This window comes from Paramisgurnus dabryanus, chromosome 12 (assembly GCF_030506205.2).
Source record: "Paramisgurnus dabryanus chromosome 12, PD_genome_1.1, whole genome shotgun sequence".
NCBI classification, from domain to species: Eukaryota; Metazoa; Chordata; class Actinopteri; order Cypriniformes; family Cobitidae; genus Paramisgurnus; species Paramisgurnus dabryanus.
In genome coordinates this window covers 23337896-23364004 of record NC_133348.1, presented here as the reverse complement: position 1 = coordinate 23364004, position 26109 = coordinate 23337896, and the positions used below count along the sequence as shown (strand labels likewise).

The 26109-nt window shown below is 42.0% G+C and overlaps 1 protein-coding gene across 1 annotated transcript in view; it reads left to right on the top strand.

Annotated features, from left to right (window-relative positions):
• The window catches only part of LOC135739008 (tumor necrosis factor alpha-induced protein 2-like), a 93991-nt gene continuing 67882 nt past the window's right edge, over positions 1–26109 (top strand). The window contains exon 1 of the mRNA XM_065257254.1: positions 1–116. The gene's annotated coding sequence lies outside the window, so the exon portion shown is untranslated. The remainder of the gene's footprint in view (positions 117–26109) is intronic.

The window sequence follows — 26109 nt, the reverse complement described above, 5'->3', positions numbered from 1 at the left end:
ATTTAAAAGCTATGTGGAGATTAAACGCAGCTGAAAGTTATAAGAATATCCGCCCCGGACACATTTAGAGCGCCATTAACTGTGGATAATAACTTTGTGAAGTAAAGTGAAAGAAGGTAAGACAAATCTGCTATTATTGTCTGTCGGACTATACAAAATAGCATTGACTTTGCTGCAGATATAATGTCACGGTGATCCGTGTCATGTTTTGTTTGTCTCCCCGATTACGTCACCTGGACATTCACGGACTGATTCATCACACCTGTTCCCTGTTAAGTGTTGTGTATTTATACTGCTGTCTGTTTCTCACCTGTCGCCGGATCATTGTCATTGTCATTACGTTCATGTCTGTTCCTGTGTTCCATGTACTGCGTGTTCCTGTGTTATGGTTTTACTCCTCGTGTTTTATTTCTGTTCATTTTATATTAAATGTCAGTTATTTCATGGTGAACCCTGCACTTGCGTCCTGATTCCTGTTTCCCAGTCGTGACAGAATGATCCGGCCAGACTGGACGCAGCGGGTTCACGGAGGGCGGCTCCCCCAGGAGTTTCGTCGAGGGGGAGTAGTGACATCGGGGTTCATTCCCCATCAGCCCCGATGTCTCTTGGGGACCACCGTGAGCGATCGCTCGCTCCTGCGAGCATGCGGGAGGAGGATCGGCCCAGGCGGTCCCCCAACGGTTGAGTCGTCGTCGACGGTCCCTCGGAGAACCACCATCCTGCTCGCAGGGGGATCCGGAACGGACCACGCCCGATCATTTCCCCGGGGTGGCTACCGTGAGAGGGTCTCCGTTTCCGCGAGGGGATGGGAGATGACTTCCGGGGGCAGCTGATCGTCGGCGATTCCCAGGAGGGGGGTAATTCGTCTGCCTCGGTCCTCGGAGCGATCGCTCCGGTTCTCCTGGCGCAGTCCGGCCTACCGTTCCTGTTGGTCTCATCCCGGCGGCTGCCGGCTTCGCCAGGGTCCCCAAGCCCTCCACCCCTCCCTTGGACTCTCGCTACCAGACTTTTGTGTTTGTTTTGTTTAGGTGAGTGTCTGGTAGCCACTCTTAGAGGGAGGGGTCATGTCACGGTGATCCGTGTCATGTTTTGTTTGTCTCCCCGATTACGTCACCTGGACATTCACGGACTGATTCATCACACCTGTTCCCTGTTAAGTGTTGTGTATTTATACTGCTGTCTGTTTCTCACCTGTCGCCGGATCATTGTCATTGTCATTACGTTCATGTCTGTTCCTGTGTTCCATGTACTGCGTGTTCCTGTGTTATGGTTTTACTCCTCGTGTTTTATTTCTGTTCATTTTATATTAAATGTCAGTTATTTCATGGTGAACCCTGCACTTGCGTCCTGATTCCTGTTTCCCAGTCGTGACATATAATGATTGTGCGTTTGGTACTGTCACATTTGACTTTTAATGATTAGAACTGAGTATTTCTTACAATTCATCCTTTTTCACTATCATTTCATGCAAGACTTTAATCCTTTAATCAAACATTTACAAGCAATATTGTCTGTTTATTTCTAAATACATATTTATTAAAGACGACAAGACAATAAATCTTACCAGCAGCCACTTTGTCGATGTGTTAACAATATAGCCTACACTCTGATATTATACAAACTGTGCAAATGTACTCTATGTGCGGGGACAGATCAGAACCCAATTGCAGATAGTCCTTAACCAAAAAGACGTTTAATAATAACAAAAAACACCCAAACAATGACAATCATCCAAATATAAACATGGCAGGGCATGGCAAGACTGCAAGGCAGACACAATCTACAGATACATAACAAACCAGGATGAGAGAGCAAACCAAAGGGCATTAAATATGGGAGAACTAAACTAGGGTATGAGGGTAGACAAGTGTGTAGACAAGTGTGGGCTAATAAATAACAATTAACAAGGAAACAAGGTCAAGACTTAAAGTGGCCATGGCACAAGACTTTTTTTAAGATGTCAAATAAATCTTTGGTGTCCCCAGAGCACATATGTGAAGTTTTAACTCAAAATACCATATAAATAATTTGGTAACACTTTAGAATACTGATCCATTGTTAATAAATAACTACACAGGAACAAATGAGTAATGCAATATTAACAATCTAGTAACTACTGTTAACTAACACAAAACTCTTATTAATTAACTAGTAAGTAATAGCCCACAGATGAGCATGGTAGTTCACTATTAACTAATCAATAACTACTATTTTTTCATACTTCCCAGAGAATTACTGAAAAGTTTCATAATTCATGCAAAATTAAACAATAACTAATATAGGATAAATGACTAGCACTATATTAACACGTTTCCTACTGTAAATACAGGTACACAAGACTGTTTGCATTATCAATAGATAATTGCACACTAGAGAGTCATTAAGAGACTACTGGAACATATAGATTCATTAACCATCTAAATGCCACACATTAAGATTTTATTATTTAACCTAACTTACCTGTCAAAAAATATGTTTTTATGTATGGCTCCTATAGCTCATATGTGAATAGCCTGTGAATGGTTAGAGGACTCTACACTTTAAGATTAGCTTTCCATTAACTACTATCTGAATAACGGTAACCCACTAGTAATGACTCAAGTGTTACTACATCCTTCTAAAGTAATTACTAATTTTTTGGATCAGTATTCTAAAGTGAAGAGCATGGTAACCCACTAGTAATGACTCAAGTGTTAATACATCCTTCTAAAGTAATTACAAATTTTTTGGATCAGTATTCTAAAGTGAAGATCATGGTAACCCACTAGTAATGACTCAAGTGTTAATACATCCTTCTAAAGTAATTACTAATTTTTTGGATCAGTATTCTAAAGTGAAGATCATGGTAACCCACTAGTAATGACTCAAGTGTTAATACATCCTTCTAAAGTAATTACAAATTTTTTGGATCAGTATTCTAAAGTGAAGATCATGGTAACCCACTAGTAATGACTCAAGTGTTAATACATCCTTCTAAAGTAATTACTAATTTTTTGGATCAGTATTCTAAAGTGAAGATCATGGTAACCCACTAGTAATTCCCTAATAAGGGGAGATATGAATTAATAAAGACACAAGACGCGGAGCGGCTGCTTCACCATCAGAGTCTCTGTATTGTCTGAAAATTATTTAAATTGTTTAATCACATTATGTTCTGATTTTGTGTGCCATTAAACTTGAATGACAGAAAACCACTTTAAATAAAATCAAAACACAAATGATAAAAATGTACTTAACGTTACATTCAGCTTTACACTGTCCAAGTTAAACATATCACATTTATCATGATGATATCATATGCTAGACGGTATAAACAATTAACATGCTCATTAGCATACTCTCATTGTCATTTACAGTGAACAGACTCAGAAAATGTGGACATATCAAAAGTGAATGTCCCATTTTTACTAATTTTACACAATTATTGAACTCGTAAAAACAATGTATCATCTTTCAAAACAGTCAACTGCAACTTATAACTCGTAATTATTGCATAATCTATCAAAATACAAATTATATTGGTAGATTCACTGCATTTTACACAATTTCTCCCACCGCGTGGTCCCAATGATCAGCATGGAAAACGCATGGGCTATGGATTGAACTGGGAGCAAAGTTTTTAATATATGATAACAAGAGCTTTTTGAACACATTTAATGATGACATTTATATCTTTCAGAAGTATAACACATAACCAATGATTGCGTAATAAAATAACACGCATTTTGTACCTGATGAGGGGAGATATTAATTAATGAAGACACGAGATACTGCGGCTGCTTCACCATCAGATTCTCTGTATTCTAGTCTGAGCCATAGATATGTATATAAAGGCTAGATGGCTCAAGGCGGAGTCAGCTGTGTCGTCACTTGGCGGCCATCTTAGGTCAGTGCTGCCATAGTGCTGCTCCCTGCTGCTGTGGACGGAAGGTGAGTGACATACGCCAACTAAAATGCTCGTAACTTGCTGAATTCTTGACGGATTTACAAACGGTTTGGTTTTTTACAAACGTTATTAACGTGGCTATAATTCTGGATGCTTTAACATGTTTCATGAATTTTTTATTTATTTTTAGTATACGTATTCAGTGTCATAGGTACATCTTTGACGTTTATAACAAACCAATCCGTTTGAAAATCGGTAAAAAATTAAGCAAGTTATGGTCATTTAAAAGTACCTGCATCATTAAAACTCAATGCTACGAGTGAGCGAGCGCCCTGTCCTAAGATCGCCGCCAAAATGCGGACGTTCAACTCAATTGGCCATCAGCGCGGACGAGCCATCTAGCCTTTATACATATCTATGGTCTGAGCAGCGTGCGTCCGCGTCGCCCCTCCCCCGCGGGTAAACACTTCCCCAGGAAAAGCAATCAAACACTCGATTTATCATTCAAGTCTGAGCAAGGAATATCAATTGTCAGAGACAATTTTAAAGACATATTAAGCATATTCAAGAAATGCATTCTTTCATATTTAGTCAGTATTAATAAAATGTTTTGACAGGTAGGTTAAATAATAAAATCACAGTATGACATTTTGATGGTTGATGAATCTATATGTTCCAGTAGTCTCTTAATTACTCTGATTCAATGAGAACAAGTCTGCTATTATCTATTGAAAATGTAAAGAGTCTTGTCTATTTGTTTACAGTAGTAAACATGTTAATATAGTCATTTATCCTATATTAGTTATTGTTTAGTTTTGCATGAATTATGAAACTTCTCAGTAGTTCGCTGGAAAGTATGAAAAAAATAGTTGTTATTGATTAGTTAATAGTGAACTACCACGCTAATCTGTGTGCTATTACTTACCAGTTAATTAATCAGAGTTTCGTGTTCGTTAACAGTAGTTTCTAGATTGTTAATATTGCCTTAATTATTTGTTCCTGTGTAGTTATGTTGGCTTGACAAAGCCAACATACTGTTCTTCGATCTAAGCTTATTATTATTATTATTATTATTAGTGGTGCTTGCATTTATGCAAAGCATCACTATTACTATTGCTCAGGGATATTATTAGTGGTGCTTGCATTTATGCAAGGCATCACTATTATTATTGCTCATACTTATTAGTGGTGCTTGCATTTATGCAAGGCATCACTATTATTATTGCTCATACTTATTAGTGGTGCTTGCATTTATGCAAAGCATCACTATTACTATTCCTCAAAGATATTATTAGTGGTGCTTGCATTTATGCAAAGCATCACTATTATTATTGCTCATACTTATTATTAGTGGTGCTTGCATTTATGCAAAGCATCACTATTATTATTGCTCATACTTATTAGTGGTGCTTGCATTTATGCAAAGCATCACTATTATTATTGCTCATACTTATTATGTTGGCTTGAGAAAGCCAACATACTGATATTGTATTTAAACTTATTATGTTGGCTTTGAAAAAGCCAATATATTGTTATTGCTATTAAACTTATTTTTATTATTATTATTCCGCTTTCTTCTGAGACTAAATTTCCGACACTAACTCGTCCTAGGGCTTTCAAGCTACATGCACCAAATTTTCCACAGACCTTCAGACTGCTCTGACTTAGTGTGCTATATCTTTTCTAACTGATGGGACCTTCCGAATTCCTAAACGGGGGGCTCGAACACCCCAAAATTTCCATTGACTTAACATTGAGACAAACTTTGACGGGTCATAGCTGTGAGTAAGAAACTTGTAGAAACTTGTGGCTTACCACATTTAAGGAGGCTGACAGGCTCTGTAAGAACATACATCACAATGGGGTGTAAGCTATACCCCTGGGGTGTAAGAGGCCCCCAAAATTTCCCATTGACTTATAATGGGGCAGGAAACATGCCCATATAAGGGAATGAAAGCGTCCCAGATGGAATATCTTTACTTTAGAGTGTCGTAGAGACATGGGGGTTGGACCGTTTTACTTGTGGCTTGAAGGTTGATCATTATGGGATGCCATTTTTCTCCCTAGCAACCAAACTTAGTACCCTAGCAACGGAATAAACAAAGCCTTATATCTCCGCTTCAGAACATCATAGAGACACGGGGGTTGGACCGTTTTACTTGTGGCTTGAAGGTTGATCATTATGGGATGCCAATTTTCTCCCTAGCAACCAAACTTAGTACCCTAGCAACGGAATAAACAAAGCCTTATATCTCCGCTTCAGAACATCATAGAGACACGGGGGTTGGACCGTTTTACTTGTGGCTTGAAGGTTGATCATTATGGGATGCCAATTTTCTCCCTAGCAACCAAACTTAGTACCCTAGCAACGGAATAAACAAAGCCTTATATCTCCGCTTCAGAACATCATAGAGACACGGGGGTTGGACCGTTTTACTTGTGGCTTGAAGGTTGATCATTATGGGATGCCAATTTTCTCCCTAGCAACCAAACTTAGTACCCTAGCAACGGAATAAACAAAGCCTTATATCTCCGCTTCAGAACATCATAGAGACACGGGGGTTGGACCGTTTTACTTGTGGCTTGAAGGTTGATCATTATGGGATGCCAATTTTCTCCCTAGCAACCAAACTTAGTACCCTAGCAACGGAATAAACAAAGCCTTATATCTCCGCTTCAGAACATCATAGAGACACGGGGGTTGGACCGTTTTACTTGTGGCTTGAAGGTTGATCATTATGGGATGCCAATTTTCTCCCTAGCAACCAAACTTAGTACCCTAGCAACGGAATAAACAAAGCCTTATATCTCCGCTTCAGAACATCATAGAGACACGGGGGTTTGACCGTTTTACTTGTGGCTTGAAGGTTGATCATTATGGGATGCCAATTTTCTCCCTAGCAACCAAACTTAGTACCCTAGCAACGGAATAAACAAAGCCTTATATCTCCGCTTCAGAACATCATAGAGACACGGGGGTTGGACCGTTTTACTTGTGGCTTGAAGGTTGATCTTTATGGGATGCCAATTTTCTCCCTAGCAACCAAACTTAGTACCCTAGCAACGGAATAAACAAAGCCTTATATCTCCGCTTCAGAACATCATAGAGACACGGGGGTTGGACCGTTTTACTTGTGGCTTGAAGGTTGATCATTATGGGATGCCAATTTTCTCCCTAGCAACCAAACTTAGTACCCTAGCAACGGAATAAACAAAGCCTTATATCTCCGCTTCAGAACATCATAGAGACACGGGGGTTGGACCGTTTTACTTGTGGCTTGAAGGTTGATCATTATGAGATGCCAATTTTCTCCCTAGCAACCAAACTTAGTACCCTAGCAACGGAATAAACAAAGCCTTATATCTCCGCTTCAGAACATCATAGAGACATGGGGTTTGGACCGTTTTACTTGTGGCTTGAAGGTTGATCATTATGGGATGCCAATTTTCTCCCTAGCAACCAAACTTAGTACCCTAGCAACGGAATAAACAAAGCCTTTTATCTCCGCTTCAGAACATCTTAGAGACACAGGGGTTTGACCGTTTTACTTGTGGCTTGAAGGTTGATCATTATGGGATGCCAATTTTCTGCCTAGCAACCAAACTTAGTACCCTAGCAACGGAATAAACAAAGCCTTATATCTCCGCTTCAGAACATCATAGAGACACGGGGGTTGGACCGTTTTACTTGTGGCTTGAAGGTTGATCATTATGGGATGCCATTTTTTCCCTAGCAACCAAACTTAGTACCCTAGCAACGGAATAAACAAAGCCTTATTTCTCCGCTTCAGAACATCTTAGAGACACGGGGGTTGGACCGTTTTACTTGTGGCTTGAAGGTTGATTATTATGGGATGCCAATTTCCTCCCTAGCAACCAAACTTAGTACCCTAGCAACGGAATAAACAAAGCCTTATATCTCAGCATCAGAACATTGTAGAGACACGGGGGTTGGACCGTTTTACTTGTGGCTTGAAGGTTGATCATTATGGGATGCCAATTTTCTCCATAGCAACCGAACTTAGTACCCTAGCAACGGAATAAACAAAGCCTTATATCTCCGCTTCAGAACATCATAGAGACATGGGGGTTGGACTGTTTTACTTGTGGCTTGAAGGTTGATCATTATGGGATGCCAATTTTCTCCCTAGCAACCAAACTTAGTACCCTAGCAACGGAATAAACAAAGCCTTTTATCTCTGCTTCAGAACATCTTAGAGACACGGGGGTTTGACCGTTTTACTTGTGGCTTGAAGGTTGATCATTATGGGATGCCAATTTTCTCCCTAGCAACCAAACTTAGTACCCTAGCAACGGAATAAACAAAGCCTTATATCTCCGCTTCAGAACATCATAGAGACACGGGGGTTGGACCGTTTTACTTGTGGCTTGAAGGTTGATCATTATGGGATGCCAATTGTCTCCCTAGCAACCAAACTTAGTACCCTAGCAACGGAATAAACAAAGCCTTATATCTCCGCTTCAGAACATCATAGAGACATGGGGGTTGGACCGTTTTACTTGTGGCTTGAAGGTTGATCATTATGGGATGCCAATTTTCTCCCTAGCAACCAAACTTAGTACCCTAGCAACGGAATAAACAAAGCCTTATATCTCCGCTTCAGAACATCATAGAGACACGGGGGTTGGACCGTTTTACTTGTGGCTTGAAGGTTGATCATTATGGGATGCCAATTTTCTCCCTAGCAACCAAACTTAGTACCCTAGCAACGGAATAAATGTTAGCTTCATTCTAGCTTCATGCTAATCATGTTAGCTTCATGCTAGCTTCATGCTAATCATGCTAGCATCATGCTAGCTTCATGGTAATCATGTTAGCTTCATGTTAGCTTCATGCTAATCATGTTAGCTTCATGCTAGCTTCATACTGATCATGCTAACATCATGCTACCTTCATGCTAATCATGCTAGCTTCATGCTAATCATGCTAACTTCATGCTAATCATGCTAACAGCCAGATAGCCTACTAAAATAAACTTCTGTCAAACCATTTTAAATGTTCAGGCTACGCTTTTTCAAGCCAACATAAAGTTTGTCCTCAAACTTTAATATCTAGTTATTATTATTCTTCTTCTTCTTCTGAGACTAAAATTTCTGCGGCTAACTCGTCCGACAGCTTTCAAGCTACATCCACGAAATTTTCCACGGACATTCTGACTGGTCTAAAGAAGTGTGCTATATCTTTTTGACGGGATCCGACTTACAGAATTCCTAAAACGGGACATTAAACTTCGGAAAAGTCCCATTTACTTAACATTGCGACGAACTTTGACGGGTCACAGCTGCAAGCGAGAAATTTGTAGAAACTTGTGGGTTACCACTTTTCAAGAGGCTGGCAGGCACTGTGAGAACATACCTCACATTGGGGTGTAAGCTGTACCCCTTGGGTGTAAGAGGCCCCCAAAATTCCCCATTGACTTATAACGGGGCAGGAAACATGCCCATATAAGGGAATAAAAGCGTCCCAGATGGAATATCTTCGCTTTACAGTGTCATAGAGACATGGGGGTGGACTCATTTTACTCAGGCATCCAATCAGTCTCTCAGGATCGCCCATAGCTATTAAGCCACGCCCCTAGCAACCATTTTTGGGCACCCTAGCAACATATCCCATAGACTGCCATTATAAAATGCCCAGATGGATATCTTTGCAGCACAGTGTCACAGAGACATGGGGGTGGGCTCATTTTACTCAGGCATCCAATCAGTCTCGGAGGATTCTTACTGAGGTATTAAGCCACGCCCCTAGCAACCAAATATGAGCACCCTAGCAACATAATAAACAAAGCCTTATATCTCTGGATCCGAAAATCATAGAGACATGGGGGTTGGATCTTTTGGTCATGTTAGCCTTATGCTAGCTCCATGCTAAGTCATATTAGCTTCATGCTAGTTTCGTGCTAGCTTTATGCTAATTTCATAATAAATCATGCTAGCTTCATGCTAATTCATGTTAGCATCGTGCTAGCTTCATGCTAATTCATGTTAGCATCGTGCTAGCTTCATGCTAATTCATGTTAGCATCGTGCTAGCTTCATGCTAATTCATGTTAGCATCGTGCTAGCTTCATGCTAATTCATGTTAGCATCGTGCTAGCTTCATGCTAATTCATGTTAGCTTCGTGCTAGCTTCATGCTAATTCATGTTAGCATCGTGCTAGCTTCATGCTAATTCATGTTAGCATCGTGCTAGCTTCATGCTAATTCATGTTAGCATCGTGCTAGCTTCATGCTAATTCATGTTAGCATCGTGCTAGCTTCATGCTAATTCATGTTAGCATCGTGCTAGCTTCATGCTAATTCATGTTAGCATCGTGCTAGCTTCATGCTAATTCATGTTAGCATCGTGCTAGCTTCATGCTAATTCATGTTAGCATCGTGCTAGCTTCATGCTAATTCATGTTAGCATTGTGCTAGCTTCATGCTAATTCATGTTACCGTCGTGCTAGCTTCATGCTAATTCATGTTACCGTCGTGCTAGCTTCATGCTAATTCATGTTAGCGTCGTGCTAGCTTCATGCTAATTCATGTTAGCTTCGTGCTAATCATGCTAGCATCATGCTAGCTTCCTGCTAATCATGCTAGCATCATGCTAGCTTCATGCTAATTCATGTTAGCATCATGCTAGCTTCATGCTAATTCATGTTAGCATCATGCTAGCTTCATGCTAATTCATGTTAGCATCATGCTAGCTTCATGCTAATTCATGTTAGCATCATGCTAGCTTCATGCTTATTCATGTTAGCATCATGCTAGCTTCATGCTTATTCATGTTAGCATCATGCTATCTTCATGCTTATTCATGTTAGCATCATGCTAGCTTCATGCTAATTCATGTTAGCATCATGCTAGCTTCATGCTAATTCATGTTAACATCATGCTAGCTTCATGCTAATTCATGTTAGCATCATGCTAGCTTCATGCTAATTCATGTTAGCATCATGCTAGCTTCATGCTAATTCATGTTAGCATCATGTTAGCTTCATGCTAATTCATGTTAGCATCATGCTAGCTTCATGCTAATTCATGTTAGCATCATGCTAGCTTCATGCTAATTCATGTTAGCATCATGTTAGCTTCATGCTAATTCATGTTAGCTTCATGCTAATTCATGTTAGCATCATGCTAGTTTCATGTTAATTCATGTTAGCATCATGCTAGTTTCATGTTAATTCATGTTAGCATCATGCTAGCTTCATGCTAATTCATGTTAGCATCATGTTAGCTTCATGCTAATTCATGTTAGCTTCATGCTAATTCATGTTAGCATCATGCTAGTTTCATGCTAATTCATGTTAGCATCATGCTAGCTTCATGCTAATTCATGTTAGCATCATGCTAACTTAGTGCTAAACATGCTAACATGGTAACTTTTGGTTATGTTATGTTAACGGAAAGTTATAATACTAAACTAAACTTGATTTAAATTTCTCTCAATCTGTTTTAAACGTTCAGGCTAGGCTTTGTCAAGCCAACATAAAGTTTGTCTTCAAACTTTTCTATCTAGTTATATCTTATTATTCTTATGTCTGCACACTTTTTCGGCGCGTAACTCGTCCCGCACGGTTTGCCACAGTCCCATGAAAGAGGGCTCAAATCCACCGGATTATTAAGGAGAGGTGTGCTATGACTTTTATAAGCGATCGGGTGAAGGATTTTCGAAAGGGGGGCGAAAAACCACCCGAAAAATCCCATTGACTTAACATTGGGCCGAACTTTGACGGGTCATAGCTCCGCTTGAGGATTTTGTAGAAACATGTAGGTTACAACATTTGAAGAGGGTGATAGACTCTGTAAGAACATACATCACATAGGGGTGTAAGCTGTACCCCTGGGGTGTAAGAGGCACCCGAAAATGCCCATTGACTTATAATGGGGCAGGAAACATGCCCATATAAGGGAATAAAAAAGTTCCAGATGGGATATCTTCGCTTTACAATGTCGTAGAGACACGGGGGTTGGACCGTTTTACTCATGACTCAGAGTGTAATCATTATGGGATGCCAATTTTTTCCCTAGCAACCAAATACAGTACCCTAGCAACAGAGTAAACAAAGCCTTATATCTCCGCACCAGAACATCGTAGAGACACGGGGGTTGGACCTTTTGACTTGTGACTCGGAGTGTAATCATTATGGGATGCCAATTTTTTCCCTAGCAACCAAATACAGTACCCTAGCAACAGAGTAAACAAAGCCTTATATCTCCGCACCAGAACATCGTAGAGACACGGGGGTTGGACCTTTTGACTTGTGACTCGGAGTGTAATCATTATGGGATGCCAATTTTTTCCCTAGCAACCAAATACAGTACCCTAGCAACAGAGTAAACAAAGCCTTATATCTCCGCACCAGAACATCGTAGAGACACGGGGGTTGGACCGTTTTACTCATGACTCAGAGTGTAATCATTATGGGATGCCATTTTTTTCCCTAGCAACCAAATACAGTACCTTAGCAACAGAGTAAACAAAGCCTTATATCTCCGCACCAGAACATCGTAGAGACACGGGGGTTGGACCGTTTGACTAGTGACTCAGAGTGTAATCATTATGGGATGCCAATTTTTTCCCTAGCAACCAAATACAGTACCCTAGCAACAGAGTAAACAAAGCCTTATATCTCCGCATCAGAACATCGTAGAGACACGGGGGTTGGACCGTTTGACTCGTGACTCGGAGTGTAATCATTATGGGATGCCAATTTTTTCCCTAGCAACCAAATACAGTACCCTAGCAACAGAGTAAACAAAGCCTTATATCTCCGCACCAGAACATCGTAGAGACACGGGGGTTGGACCTTTTGACTTGTGACTCGGAGTGTAATCATTATGGGATGCCAATTTTTTCCCTAGCAACCAAATACAGTACCCTAGCAACAGAGTAAACAAAGCCTTATATCTCCGCACCAGAACATCGTAGAGACACGGGGGTTGGACCTTTTGACTTGTGACTCGGAGTGTAATCATTATGGGATGCCAATTTTTTCCCTAGCAACCAAATACAGTACCCTAGCAACAGAGTAAACAAAGCCTTATATCTCCGCACCAGAACATCGTAGAGACACGGGGGTTGGACCTTTTGACTTGTGACTCGGAGTGTAATCATTATGGGATGCCAATTTTTTCCCTAGCAACCAAATACAGTACCCTAGCAACAGAGTAAACAAAGCCTTATATCTCCGCACCAGAACATCGTAGAGACACGGGGGTTGGACCGTTTTACTCATGACTCAGAGTGTAATCATTATGGGATGCCATTTTTTTCCCTAGCAACCAAATACAGTACCTTAGCAACAGAGTAAACAAAGCCTTATATCTCCGCACCAGAACATCGTAGAGACACGGGGGTTGGACCGTTTGACTAGTGACTCAGAGTGTAATCATTATGGGATGCCAATTTTTTCCCTAGCAACCAAATACAGTACCCTAGCAACAGAGTAAACAAAGCCTTATATCTCCGCATCAGAACATCGTAGAGACACGGGGGTTGGACCGTTTGACTCGTGACTCGGAGTGTAATCATTATGGGATGCCAATTTTTTCCCTAGCAACCAAATACAGTACCCTAGCAACAGAGTAAACAAAACCTTATATCTCCGCATCAGAACATCGTAGAGACACGGGGGTTGGACCGTTTGACTCGTGACTCAGAGTGTAATCATTATGGGATGCCAATTTTTTCCCTAGCAACCAAATACAGTACCCTAGCAACAGAGTAAACAAAGCCTTATATCTCCGCATCAGAACATCGTAGAGACACGGGGGTTGGACCGTTTGACTCGTGACTCAGAGTGTAATCATTATGGGTTGCCAATTTTTTCCCTAGCAACCAAATACAGTACCCTAGCAACAGAGTAAACAAAGCCTTATATCTCCGCATCAGAACATCGTAGAGACACGGGGGTTGGACCGTTTGACTCGTGACTCAGAGTGTAATCATTATGGGATGCCATTTTTTTCCCTAGCAACCAAATACAGTACCCTAGCAACAGAGTAAACAAAGCCTTATATCTCCGCATCAGAACATCGTAGAGACACGGGGGTTGGACCGTTTGACTCGTGAATCAGAGTGTAATCACTAGTGGATGCCAATTTTTTCCCTAGCAACCAAATACAGTACCCTAGCAACAGTGTAAACAAAGCCTTATATCTCCGCATCAGAACATCGTAGAGACACGGGGGTTGGACCGTTTTACCCGTGAATCGGCATGTAATCACTAGTGGATGCCAATTTTTTCCCTAGCAACCAAATACAGTACCCTAGCAACAGTGTAAACAAAGCCTTATAACTCAGCATCAGAACATCGTAGAGACACGGGGGTTGGACCGTTTTACTCGTGACTCGGCATGTAATCACTAGTGGATGCCAATTTTTTCCCTAGCAACCAAATACAGTACCCTAGCAACAGTGTAAACAAACCCTTATATCTCCGCATCAGAACATCGTAGAGACACGGGGGTTGGACCGTTTGACTTGTGACTTAGAGTGTAATCACCAGTGGATACCAATTTTTTCCCTAGCAACCAAATACAGTACCCTAGCAACAGTGTAAACAAAGCCTTATATCTCCGCATCAGAACATCGTAGAGACACGGGGGTTGGACCGTTTTACCCGTGACTCGGCATGTAATCACTAGTGGATGCCAATTTTTTCCCTAGCAACCAAATGCAGTACCCTAGCAACAGTGTAAACAAAGCCTTATAACTCAGCATCAGAACATCGTAGAGACACGGGGGTTGGACCGTTTTACTCGTGACTCGGCATGTAATCACTAGTGGATGCCAATTTTTTTCCCTAGCAACCAAATACAGTACCCTAGCAACAGTGTAAACAAAGCCTTATATCTCTGCATCAGAACATCGTAGAGACACGGGGGTTGGACCGTTTTACTCGTGACTCGGCATGTAATCACTAGTGGATGCCAATTTTTTCCCTAGCAACCAAATACAGTACCCTAGCAACAGTGTAAACAAACCCTTATATCTCCGCATCAGAACATCGTAGAGACACGGGGGTTGGACCGTTTGACTTGTGACTCTGAGTGTAATCACTAGTGGATAGTGGGTTGGAACGTTTTACTTTTGGGTTGGAGTATAATCATATATTGTCCCGAGAATTTTGCCACGGCAAGCACCACTTCACATTTTCTTCAGGAAATGTACCTATCTAGTTATGTTGGCTTGAAAAAGCCAACATATTGTTATTGCTTTTAAACTTATTATTATTATTATTCTTTCTTATCCCCCCAAAATTATAAACACTAACTCGTCCTAGGGCTTTCAAGCTACATGCACCAAATTTTCCACAGACCTTCAGACTGGTCTGACTTAGTGTGCTATATCTTTTCTAACTGATGGGACCTTCCGAATTCCTAAACGGGGGGCTCGAACACCCCAAAATTTCCATTGACTTAACATTGAGACAAACTTTGATGGGTCATAGCTGCGAGTGAGAAACTTGTAGAAACTTGTGGCTTACCACATTTAAGGTGGCTGACAGGCTGTGTAAGAACATACCTAACAATGGGGTGTAAGCTGTACCCCTGGGGTGTAAGAGGCCCCCAAAATTTCCCATTGACTTATAATGGGGTAGGAAACATGCCCATAAAAGGGAATAAAAGCGTCCCAGATGGAATATCTTCACTTTAGAATGTCGTAGAGACATGGGGGTGGGCTCATTATACTCAGGCATCCAATCAGTCTCTTAGGGTCACCCCAAAGCTATTAAGCCACGCCCCTAGCAACAATTTTGGGTACCCTAGCAACATCTCCCATAGACTACCATTATAAAAAGCCCAGATGGATATCTTTGCACCAGAGTGTCATAGAGACATAGGGGTGGGCTCATTTTACTCAGGAATCCAATCAGTCTCTTAGGATTCTTATTGATGTATTAAGCCACGCCCCTAGCAACCAAATATGAGCACCCTAGCAACATAATAAACGAAGCCTTATATCTCTGGATCTGAACATCATAGAGACATGGGGGTTGGGTCTTTGGGTCATGTTAGCTTCATGCTAGCTCCATGCTAAGTCATACTAGCTTCATGCTAGTTTCATGCTAGCTTTATGCTAATTGCATAATAAATCTTTCTAACTTCATGCTAAATCATGCTAAATCATGCTAGCTTCATGCTAATCATGCTAGCATCATGCTAGCTTCATGCTAATCATGCTAGCATCATGCTAGCTTCATACTAAATCATCCTAGTTTCATGCTAATCATGCGCTAGCTTCATGCTAATCATGTTACCATCATGCTAGCTTCATGCTAATCATGCTAGCATCATGCTAGCTTCATGCTAATCATGCTAGCATCATGCTAACTTCATGCTAAACATGCTAGCATCATGCTAGCTTCATGCTAATCATGCTAGCATCATGCTAGCTTCATGCTAATCATGCTAGCATCATGCTAGCTTCATGCTAATCATGCTAGCATCATGCTAGCTTCATGCTAATCATGCTAGCATCATGCTAGCTTCATGCTAATCATGCTAGCATCATGCTAGCTTCATGCTAATCATGCTAGCATCATGCTAGCTTCATGCTAATCATGCTAGCATCATGCTAGCTTCATGCTAATCATGCTAGCATCATGCTAGCTTTATGCTAATCATGCTAGCATCATGCTAGCATCATGCTAGCTTCAATGCTAATCATGCTAACATCATGCTAGCTTCATGCTAATCATGTTAGCATCATGCTAGCTTCATGTTAATCATGCTACCATCATGTTAGATTCATGCTAATCATGCTAGCTTCATGCTAATCATGCTAACATCATGCTAGCTTCATGCTAATCATGCTAACATCATGCTAACTTCATGCTAATCATGCTAACATTATGCTAGCTTCATGCTAATCATGCTAGCATCATGCTAGCTTCATGCTAATCATGCTAGCATCATGCTAGCTTCATGCTAATCATGCTAACATCATGCTAGCTTCATGCTAATCATGCTAGCATCATGCTAGCTTCATGCTAATCATGTTAGCATCATGCTAGCTTCATGCTAATCATGCTACCATCATGTTAGATTCATGCTAATCATGCTAACATCATGCTAACTTCATGCTAATCATGCTAACATCATGCTAGCTTCATGCTAATCATGCTAGCATCATGCTAACTTCATACTAATCATGCTAACATCATGGTAGCTTCATGCTAATTATGCTAGCATCATGCTAGCTTCATGCTAATCATGCTACCTTTATACTTAAACATACTAACTGCCAGACTGCCTACTAAACTAAACTTCTGTCAAACCGTTTTAAACGTTCAGGCTACGCTTTTTCAAGCCAACATAAAGTTTGTCTTCAAACTTTAATATCTAGTTATATCTTATTATTCTTATGTCTGCACACTTTTTCGGCGCGTAACTCGTCCCGCACGGTTTGCCACAGTCCCATGAAAGAGGGCTCAAATCGACCGGATTATTAAGGAGAGGTGTGCTATGACTTTTATAAGCGATCGGGTGAAGGATTTTCGAAAGGGGGGCGAAAAACCACCCGAAAAATCCCATTGACTTAACATTGGGCCGAACTTTGACGGGTCATAGCTCCGCTTGAGGATTTTGTAGAAACATGTAGGTTACAACATTTGAAGAGGGTGATAGACTCTGTAAGAACATACATCACATAGGGGTGTAAGCTGTACCCCTGGGGTGTAAGAGGCACCCGAAAATGCCCATTGACTTATAATGGGGCAGGAAACATGCCCATATAAGGGAATAAAAAAGTTCCAGATGGGATATCTTCGCTTTACAATGTCGTAGAGACACGGGGGTTGGACCGTTTTACTCATGACTCAGAGTGTAATCATTATGGGATGCCAATTTTTTCCCTAGCAACCAAATACAGTACCCTAGCAACAGAGTAAACAAAGCCTTATATCTCCGCACCAGAACATCGTAGAGACACGGGGGTTGGACCTTTTGACTTGTGACTCGGAGTGTAATCATTATGGGATGCCAATTTTTTCCCTAGCAACCAAATACAGTACCCTAGCAACAGAGTAAACAAAGCCTTATATCTCCGCACCAGAACATCGTAGAGACACGGGGGTTGGACCTTTTGACTTGTGACTCGGAGTGTAATCATTATGGGATGCCAATTTTTTCCCTAGCAACCAAATACAGTACCCTAGCAACAGAGTAAACAAAGCCTTATATCTCCGCACCAGAACATCGTAGAGACACGGGGGTTGGACCGTTTTACTCATGACTCAGAGTGTAATCATTATGGGATGCCATTTTTTTCCCTAGCAACCAAATACAGTACCTTAGCAACAGAGTAAACAAAGCCTTATATCTCCGCACCAGAACATCGTAGAGACACGGGGGTTGGACCGTTTGACTAGTGACTCAGAGTGTAATCATTATGGGATGCCAATTTTTTCCCTAGCAACCAAATACAGTACCCTAGCAACAGAGTAAACAAAGCCTTATATCTCCGCATCAGAACATCGTAGAGACACGGGGGTTGGACCGTTTGACTCGTGACTCGGAGTGTAATCATTATGGGATGCCAATTTTTTCCCTAGCAACCAAATACAGTACCCTAGCAACAGAGTAAACAAAGCCTTATATCTCCGCACCAGAACATCGTAGAGACACGGGGGTTGGACCTTTTGACTTGTGACTCGGAGTGTAATCATTATGGGATGCCAATTTTTTCCCTAGCAACCAAATACAGTACCCTAGCAACAGAGTAAACAAAGCCTTATATCTCCGCACCAGAACATCGTAGAGACACGGGGGTTGGACCTTTTGACTTGTGACTCGGAGTGTAATCATTATGGGATGCCAATTTTTTCCCTAGCAACCAAATACAGTACCCTAGCAACAGAGTAAACAAAGCCTTATATCTCCGCACCAGAACATCGTAGAGACACGGGGGTTGGACCTTTTGACTTGTGACTCGGAGTGTAATCATTATGGGATGCCAATTTTTTCCCTAGCAACCAAATACAGTACCCTAGCAACAGAGTAAACAAAGCCTTATATCTCCGCACCAGAACATCGTAGAGACACGGGGGTTGGACCGTTTTACTCATGACTCAGAGTGTAATCATTATGGGATGCCATTTTTTTCCCTAGCAACCAAATACAGTACCTTAGCAACAGAGTAAACAAAGCCTTATATCTCCGCACCAGAACATCGTAGAGACACGGGGGTTGGACCGTTTGACTAGTGACTCAGAGTGTAATCATTATGGGATGCCAATTTTTTCCCTAGCAACCAAATACAGTACCCTAGCAACAGAGTAAACAAAGCCTTATATCTCCGCATCAGAACATCGTAGAGACACGGGGGTTGGACCGTTTGACTCGTGACTCGGAGTGTAATCATTATGGGATGCCAATTTTTTCCCTAGCAACCAAATACAGTACCCTAGCAACAGAGTAAACAAAACCTTATATCTCCGCATCAGAACATCGTAGAGACACGGGGGTTGGACCGTTTGACTCGTGACTCAGAGTGTAATCATTATGGGATGCCAATTTTTTCCCTAGCAACCAAATACAGTACCCTAGCAACAGAGTAAACAAAGCCTTATATCTCCGCATCAGAACATCGTAGAGACACGGGGGTTGGACCGTTTGACTCGTGACTCAGAGTGTAATCATTATGGGATGCCAATTTTTTCCCTAGCAACCAAATACAGTACCCTAGCAACAGAGTAAACAAAGCCTTATATCTCCGCATCAGAACATCGTAGAGACACGGGGGTTGGACCGTTTGACTCGTGACTCAGAGTGTAATCATTATGGGATGCCATTTTTTTCCCTAGCAACCAAATACAGTACCCTAGCAACAGAGTAAACAAAGCCTTATATCTCCGCATCAGAACATCGTAGAGACACGGGGGTTGGACCGTTTGACTTGTGACTTAGAGTGTAATCACCAGTGGATACCAATTTTTTCCCTAGCAACCAAATACAGTACCCTAGCAACAGTGTAAACAAAGCCTTATATCTCCGCATCAGAACATCGTAGAGACACGGGGGTTGGACCGTTTTACCCGTGACTCGGCATGTAATCACTAGTGGATGCCAATTTTTTCCCTAGCAACCAAATGCAGTACCCTAGCAACAGTGTAAACAAAGCCTTATAACTCAGCATCAGAACATCGTAGAGACACGGGGGTTGGACCGTTTTACTCGTGACTCGGCATGTAATCACTAGTGGATGCCAATTTTTTTCCCTAGCAACCAAATACAGTACCCTAGCAACAGTGTAAACAAAGCCTTATATCTCTGCATCAGAACATCGTAGAGACACGGGGGTTGGACCGTTTTACTCGTGACTCGGCATGTAATCACTAGTGGATGCCAATTTTTTCCCTAGCAACCAAATACAGTACCCTAGCAACAGTGTAAACAAACCCTTATATCTCCGCATCAGAACATCGTAGAGACACGGGGGTTGGACCGTTTGACTTGTGACTCTGAGTGTAATCACTAGTGGATAGTGGGTTGGAACGTTTTACTTTTGGGTTGGAGTATAATCATATATTGTCCCGAGAATTTTGCCACGGCAAGCACCACTTCACATTTTCTTCAGGAAATGTACCTATCTAGTATCTTATTATTCTTATGTCTGCACACTTTTTCGGCGCGTAACTCGTCCCGCACGGTTTGCCACAGTCCCATGAAAGAGGGCTCAAATCGACCGGATTATTAAGGAGAGGTGTGCTATGACTTTTATAAGCGATCGGGTGAAGGATTTTCGAAAGGGGGGCGAAAAACCACCCGAAAAATCCCATTGACTTAACATTGGGCCGAACTTTGACGGGTCATAGCTCCGCTTGAGGATTTTGTAGAAACATGTAGGTTACAACATTTGAAGAGGGTGATAGACTCTGTAAGAACATACATCACATAGGGGTGTAAGCTGTACCCCTGGGGTGTAAGAGGCACCCGAAAATGCCCATTGACTTATAATGGGGCAGGAAACATGCCCATATAAGGGAATAAAAAAGTTCCAGATGGGATATCTTCGCTTTACAATGTCGTAGAGACACGGGGGTTGGACCGTTTTACTCATGACTCAGAGTGTAATCATTATGGGATGCCAATTTTTTCCCTAGCAACCAAATACAGTACCCTAGCAACAGAGTAAACAAAGCCTTATATCTCCGCACCAGAACATCGTAGAGACACGGGGGTTGGACCTTTTGACTTGTGACTCGGAGTGTAATCATTATGGGATGCCAATTTTTTCCCTAGCAACCAAATACAGTACCCTAGCAACAGAGTAAACAAAGCCTTATATCTCCGCACCAGAACATCGTAGAGACACGGGGGTTGGACCTTTTGACTTGTGACTCGGAGTGTAATCATTATGGGATGCCAATTTTTTCCCTAGCAACCAAATACAGTACCCTAGCAACAGAGTAAACAAAGCCTTATATCTCCGCACCAGAACATCGTAGAGACACGGGGGTTGGACCGTTTTACTCATGACTCAGAGTGTAATCATTATGGGATGCCATTTTTTTCCCTAGCAACCAAATACAGTACCTTAGCAACAGAGTAAACAAAGCCTTATATCTCCGCACCAGAACATCGTAGAGACACGGGGGTTGGACCGTTTGACTAGTGACTCAGAGTGTAATCATTATGGGATGCCAATTTTTTCCCTAGCAACCAAATACAGTACCCTAGCAACAGAGTAAACAAAGCCTTATATCTCCGCATCAGAACATCGTAGAGACACGGGGGTTGGACCGTTTGACTCGTGACTCGGAGTGTAATCATTATGGGATGCCAATTTTTTCCCTAGCAACCAAATACAGTACCCTAGCAACAGAGTAAACAAAGCCTTATATCTCCGCACCAGAACATCGTAGAGACACGGGGGTTGGACCTTTTGACTTGTGACTCGGAGTGTAATCATTATGGGATGCCAATTTTTTCCCTAGCAACCAAATACAGTACCCTAGCAACAGAGTAAACAAAGCCTTATATCTCCGCACCAGAACATCGTAGAGACACGGGGGTTGGACCTTTTGACTTGTGACTCGGAGTGTAATCATTATGGGATGCCAATTTTTTCCCTAGCAACCAAATACAGTACCCTAGCAACAGAGTAAACAAAGCCTTATATCTCCGCACCAGAACATCGTAGAGACACGGGGGTTGGACCTTTTGACTTGTGACTCGGAGTGTAATCATTATGGGATGCCAATTTTTTCCCTAGCAACCAAATACAGTACCCTAGCAACAGAGTAAACAAAGCCTTATATCTCCGCACCAGAACATCGTAGAGACACGGGGGTTGGACCGTTTTACTCATGACTCAGAGTGTAATCATTATGGGATGCCATTTTTTTCCCTAGCAACCAAATACAGTACCTTAGCAACAGAGTAAACAAAGCCTTATATCTCCGCACCAGAACATCGTAGAGACACGGGGGTTGGACCGTTTGACTAGTGACTCAGAGTGTAATCATTATGGGATGCCAATTTTTTCCCTAGCAACCAAATACAGTACCCTAGCAACAGAGTAAACAAAGCCTTATATCTCCGCATCAGAACATCGTAGAGACACGGGGGTTGGACCGTTTGACTCGTGACTCGGAGTGTAATCATTATGGGATGCCAATTTTTTCCCTAGCAACCAAATACAGTACCCTAGCAACAGAGTAAACAAAACCTTATATCTCCGCATCAGAACATCGTAGAGACACGGGGGTTGGACCGTTTGACTCGTGACTCAGAGTGTAATCATTATGGGATGCCAATTTTTTCCCTAGCAACCAAATACAGTACCCTAGCAACAGAGTAAACAAAGCCTTATATCTCCGCATCAGAACATCGTAGAGACACGGGGGTTGGACCGTTTGACTCGTGACTCAGAGTGTAATCATTATGGGATGCCAATTTTTTCCCTAGCAACCAAATACAGTACCCTAGCAACAGAGTAAACAAAGCCTTATATCTCCGCATCAGAACATCGTAGAGACACGGGGGTTGGACCGTTTGACTCGTGACTCAGAGTGTAATCATTATGGGATGCCATTTTTTTCCCTAGCAACCAAATACAGTACCCTAGCAACAGAGTAAACAAAGCCTTATATCTCCGCATCAGAACATCGTAGAGACACGGGGGTTGGACCGTTTGACTTGTGACTTAGAGTGTAATCACCAGTGGATACCAATTTTTTCCCTAGCAACCAAATACAGTACCCTAGCAACAGTGTAAACAAAGCCTTATATCTCCGCATCAGAACATCGTAGAGACACGGGGGTTGGACCGTTTTACCCGTGACTCGGCATGTAATCACTAGTGGATGCCAATTTTTTCCCTAGCAACCAAATGCAGTACCCTAGCAACAGTGTAAACAAAGCCTTATAACTCAGCATCAGAACATCGTAGAGACACGGGGGTTGGACCGTTTTACTCGTGACTCGGCATGTAATCACTAGTGGATGCCAATTTTTTTCCCTAGCAACCAAATACAGTACCCTAGCAACAGTGTAAACAAAGCCTTATATCTCTGCATCAGAACATCGTAGAGACACGGGGGTTGGACCGTTTTACTCGTGACTCGGCATGTAATCACTAGTGGATGCCAATTTTTTCCCTAGCAACCAAATACAGTACCCTAGCAACAGTGTAAACAAACCCTTATATCTCCGCATCAGAACATCGTAGAGACACGGGGGTTGGACCGTTTGACTTGTGACTCTGAGTGTAATCACTAGTGGATAGTGGGTTGGAACGTTTTACTTTTGGGTTGGAGTATAATCATATATTGTCCCGAGAATTTTGCCACGGCAAGCACCACTTCACATTTTCTTCAGGAAATGTACCTATCTAGTTATTAGTGGTGCTTGCATTTATGCAAAGCATCACTATTATTATTGCTCATACTTATTATATCTTATTATTCTTATGTCTGCACACTTTTTCGGCGCGTAACTCGTCCCGCACGGTTTGCCACAGTCCCATGAAAGAGGGCTCAAATCGACCGGATTATTAAGGAGAGGTGTGCTATGACTTTTATAAGCGATCGGGTGAAGGATTTTCGAAAGGGGGGCGAAAAACCACCCGAAAAATCCCATTGACTTAACATTGGGCCGAACTTTGACGGGTCATAGCTCCGCTTGAGGATTTTGTAGAAACATGTAGGTTACAACATTTGAAGAGGGTGATAGACTCTGTAAGAACATACATCACATAGGGGTGTAAGCTGTACCCCTGGGGTGTAAGAGGCACCCGAAAATGCCCATTGACTTATAATGGGGCAGGAAACATGCCCATATAAGGGAATAAAAAAGTTCCAGATGGGATATCTTCGCTTTACAATGTCGTAGAGACACGGGGGTTGGACCGTTTTACTCATGACTCAGAGTGTAATCATTATGGGATGCCAATTTTTTCCCTAGCAACCAAATACAGTACCCTAGCAACAGAGTAAACAAAGCCTTATATCTCCGCACCAGAACATCGTAGAGACACGGGGGTTGGACCTTTTGACTTGTGACTCGGAGTGTAATCATTATGGGATGCCAATTTTTTCCCTAGCAACCAAATACAGTACCCTAGCAACAGAGTAAACAAAGCCTTATATCTCCGCACCAGAACATCGTAGAGACACGGGGGTTGGACCTTTTGACTTGTGACTCGGAGTGTAATCATTATGGGATGCCAATTTTTTCCCTAGCAACCAAATACAGTACCCTAGCAACAGAGTAAACAAAGCCTTATATCTCCGCACCAGAACATCGTAGAGACACGGGGGTTGGACCGTTTTACTCATGACTCAGAGTGTAATCATTATGGGATGCCATTTTTTTCCCTAGCAACCAAATACAGTACCTTAGCAACAGAGTAAACAAAGCCTTATATCTCCGCACCAGAACATCGTAGAGACACGGGGGTTGGACCGTTTGACTAGTGACTCAGAGTGTAATCATTATGGGATGCCAATTTTTTCCCTAGCAACCAAATACAGTACCCTAGCAACAGAGTAAACAAAGCCTTATATCTCCGCATCAGAACATCGTAGAGACACGGGGGTTGGACCGTTTGACTCGTGACTCGGAGTGTAATCATTATGGGATGCCAATTTTTTCCCTAGCAACCAAATACAGTACCCTAGCAACAGAGTAAACAAAGCCTTATATCTCCGCACCAGAACATCGTAGAGACACGGGGGTTGGACCTTTTGACTTGTGACTCGGAGTGTAATCATTATGGGATGCCAATTTTTTCCCTAGCAACCAAATACAGTACCCTAGCAACAGAGTAAACAAAGCCTTATATCTCCGCACCAGAACATCGTAGAGACACGGGGGTTGGACCTTTTGACTTGTGACTCGGAGTGTAATCATTATGGGATGCCAATTTTTTCCCTAGCAACCAAATACAGTACCCTAGCAACAGAGTAAACAAAGCCTTATATCTCCGCACCAGAACATCGTAGAGACACGGGGGTTGGACCTTTTGACTTGTGACTCGGAGTGTAATCATTATGGGATGCCAATTTTTTCCCTAGCAACCAAATACAGTACCCTAGCAACAGAGTAAACAAAGCCTTATATCTCCGCACCAGAACATCGTAGAGACACGGGGGTTGGACCGTTTTACTCATGACTCAGAGTGTAATCATTATGGGATGCCATTTTTTTCCCTAGCAACCAAATACAGTACCTTAGCAACAGAGTAAACAAAGCCTTATATCTCCGCACCAGAACATCGTAGAGACACGGGGGTTGGACCGTTTGACTAGTGACTCAGAGTGTAATCATTATGGGATGCCAATTTTTTCCCTAGCAACCAAATACAGTACCCTAGCAACAGAGTAAACAAAGCCTTATATCTCCGCATCAGAACATCGTAGAGACACGGGGGTTGGACCGTTTGACTCGTGACTCGGAGTGTAATCATTATGGGATGCCAATTTTTTCCCTAGCAACCAAATACAGTACCCTAGCAACAGAGTAAACAAAACCTTATATCTCCGCATCAGAACATCGTAGAGACACGGGGGTTGGACCGTTTGACTCGTGACTCAGAGTGTAATCATTATGGGATGCCAATTTTTTCCCTAGCAACCAAATACAGTACCCTAGCAACAGAGTAAACAAAGCCTTATATCTCCGCATCAGAACATCGTAGAGACACGGGGGTTGGACCGTTTGACTCGTGACTCAGAGTGTAATCATTATGGGATGCCAATTTTT